Raw genomic sequence first — 3,535 nt, forward strand, 5'->3', positions numbered from 1 at the left:
AGAGGATTTGCTTTAATTTTTTTTTGTTATTTTCTCTTTACTTTTAATTCTATTAGTAATAAAACTCTTTCATTGTACTGCAACTGTTTAAGGTTTGTGCCTGCTTTGCTTTTCTTCTAATTCTTCTCTCATGGAAGGAAAATAAGTAAGTAAAGAATATTTTGAACCAAAACCACTACAGTTAATTGGTGTTTCTGCCTGGTTTCGAACTCAACCCGCTACAGAAGGACTTGGAGGTTCTCATGACTGAAAAGCTGGACATGACCCAGCAATACCTTCGCAGCCCAGAAAGCCAAACATGTCCTGGGCCGCATCCAAAGCAGCGCGGCCAGCAGGGCCAGGGAGGGGATTCTGCCCCTCTGCTGTGCTCTGCTGAGACCCCACCTGCAGCGCTGCATCCAGCTCTGGAGTTCCAGCACAGGAAGGACATGGACCTGTTGGAACACATCCAGAGGAGGCCACAAAAATTATCTAAGGGCTGAAGCACCTCTCCTGTGAGGACAGGCTGAGAGAGTTGGGGCTGTTCAGCCTGGAGAATAGAAGGCTTTGTAGAGACATTACAGCACCTTCCAATACCTAATGGGCACCTACAAGAATGCTTCTCAAGAGCATAGGGGCAAGTGTTAGGACAAGGAGGAAGGGCCTTTTAAGCTAAAGGAGGGTAACTTTAGATTAGCCATAGGGCAGGAACTCTTTACTGTGAGGATGCTGAGGCACTGTAACAAGCTGTGGGCGCCCCATCCTTGGAGGTGTTCAACACCAGGTTGGATCAGGCTTTGAGCAACCTGATCTAGAGGGAGGTGTTCCTGCCCATGGCATGGGGATTGGAACCACGTGATCTTTGAAGTCCCTTACAACCCAAACCATTCTAGGATTCTATGGATTTGACGGTTTTCACATGAAAAGAAGCCTCTTTACGATACAGGAGCTTATGAAGTTTCTTTCCTGACTCTTTTTCATATCATAAGTTTTTGTATAAGCCAAACTAAAGACAATATTGAGCTCTTATTGGGCTTCTTAAATAACTAGTCTGTACATGCCATCTGCCATAACATTATTATAGAAGGCTATTCTATAAACTTAGCCAACCAATTTACATTTTTTCTCTCGTGTACCTCTTCCAGACTTTAAACCAAATAATTCCCTGTTTTAGAAACTCCATCTGCCATCTTCTATCATCTCTTCTTTTACAACCCTCTTCAAAATGCTCTTACTTAATCAGACCTGAAAATGCCAGTCTGCCCTTTTAAGATATAGTACGGCAATTTATTTTTGCTAAACCCATAAAGTATGTATCACTCATCTATGCCAAAAGGTGAAGTTGCTCATGGCCACTTTCTCACATTCTAGTAGACTTCTAAATATTTTTTTAATTCTCTCATTTTCTGCTCACTTTTATCATGGAATGAACTTTTTTGAAGTTTAATTATCTGAAAAAGTATTTGCTAGAACCAAACATTGGTTTGCACAAGACCTGAATAAAATATTGCCTTTGTCAGAAAGAACTAATAGAATAACTCGGATTTTCAAAGACAAATATTTGCATTATTATGGTGTTTAGTCTATAAAAGCCCACACGTTTTTGTGCTCTTCCATCAGAACCATTTGAAATTTGCTTGTTTCAGATCTGAAGGGGCGTTGCATGGAAAAGTTAAGCCAATTTTTTTTCAGCACTACCATCAATGTCCAAAGGATACTCCCTCTCCCAACATCCCTGCTTTTATCACAACATTGCTGAGAGACTGCTAGTTTACGTACAAAAATATAAAATTTAAAAAACAAATTAGAAAGACATAAGATTAAATATTACTGCTTGTGGCAGTTTGACACTGGTTAAGTGCCAAGCACCATGAAAGACTATTCACTTATTTGCCTCTGCTGTAGCTGAGCAGAGGAGGGGAACTTAAAACTTCATTTTCATGAGGTAAAGTAAGGATTGTTGAGGAAGAAGGAAAACTTCAAGCCAAAACAGGTCCAAACTCAAACAATATGAAGAAGATTTGTTAGTGAAGTAAAAACAGCAATGAGAAACCAAGGCAAACTTTCATAACACCTTTCTTCCCCAATCCTCCCTCTTTCCACTAACCACACAAGGAAATGAACATGGGGTTTTGGTCAGTATTTAATCTTAAGTCTTTCTTTACGTTTAAGGAAAAGAGTTTCTTCTGATGTGCCACGGGATCCTTCCCACAGGAAATAGTTCTCTGTGAACTTTTCTAGTGTGGTTTCAACTTTCACAAGCAACACCCCACCCAAATCTGCTGCAGTGAAAATCCCTCCCATGAATCTTGCAGTCTTCCCCCAACTGCCAGTGTGGGTCATAACAGTACATGGGGTATAGTCTTTTAAGGATGAGCTGTTCTAGCCTGGAAGCAAAGGTTCTCTTCTTCAATCTTTAATCTTCTCTCAGCATCTGTGTGCTCTAGGGTGAGCCCTCCTCTTCACAGGCTGCACATGAATCTCTGCACCCCTCCATGTACTTCAATGAATTATAGGGAAAACAATTTGCTGTGTTATAGTCCTCACCAGGGCTTGCAGGAGAATTTCAGGTCTGGTGCTGGGAGGGCCTCTGCCCTCTCCCTTCCCCCACTGACTTCAGTGCTGCCATGTTGGTTTTCCCTCACATGATCTCACTTTTCCTTTTTGTCTGATTTGGAAGAAAGTTAGTGTCTGTAAGTTGCAGCTGAGAAGTTGATCTTCATCGGGCAAAGAGTTGCCCTGTCTCTCGCTGCTGGCTACGTGGTGTTTCTTGCTTGGTTCGGCGCAGGCTGCTCTGGCCTCAAGGGCCTTGGCAGCTTCAGAAGAATCTTGGTTGTGTGGTCCCAGCCTCAAGGTGGGGATTTTCTGGCTGCATGGCTGCTCATGGAGCCGGGGTGGCTCCTCGCAGCGGCCTAGCCCTGGCCACCATGCCAGGAGGACCAAGGGGCCTTCTCCAGGAAGGGGCCCAGCCTCGTTTCGCCACCCCTCACAGGGGAACAAGAGAAATAGGAGCTTCTCATGGTCTCTTCTTTCTTAAATATGTACATCACAGAGGCATTTCCAACTTGTCCAAGTGGTCTCGCAACCTGCCCATCAGCTATTGGCTCTGTGCTGGTCACAGAAGTCTCGAGCAGATGTTTTTCCTCTTTTTTTCCTTTGTTGCCACAAAAATTTAGAAATCAAGTTTTGCTAAACCACCACACTGCATACGCATTTTCTGTTCCTTGGTCAAGCTGGCAGCTGAACACATCTGCTGCTCACTGCATACTTTGTAACATGCCTATGCAAACGCTACTGCAGCTCTTGACCTTTAAGGACTTTGTGGCATCTTTATATATTTTTCTGCATTTACTAACCAAAATCCAGTGTAATTTGCTTCTATACAGGCATGCTGCGTTTCTCCAGAAAGTGAAACCTCCGTAACAGCCACTCCAAAGAACTGGGGAGAAGAAACATGCCTATTACCTACTCATCTCTGAACACCACCTTAGCAGAGCTACTGCATACGCTAGCCTAGAGCAAAGCACTCACTCAACAACTTGAGTAGATATGCTCA

The sequence above is a fragment of the Corvus brachyrhynchos genome, unplaced genomic scaffold (assembly GCF_000691975.1).
Source record: "Corvus brachyrhynchos isolate BGI_N302 unplaced genomic scaffold, ASM69197v1 scaffold310, whole genome shotgun sequence".
Lineage (NCBI taxonomy): Eukaryota > Metazoa > Chordata > Aves > Passeriformes > Corvidae > Corvus > Corvus brachyrhynchos.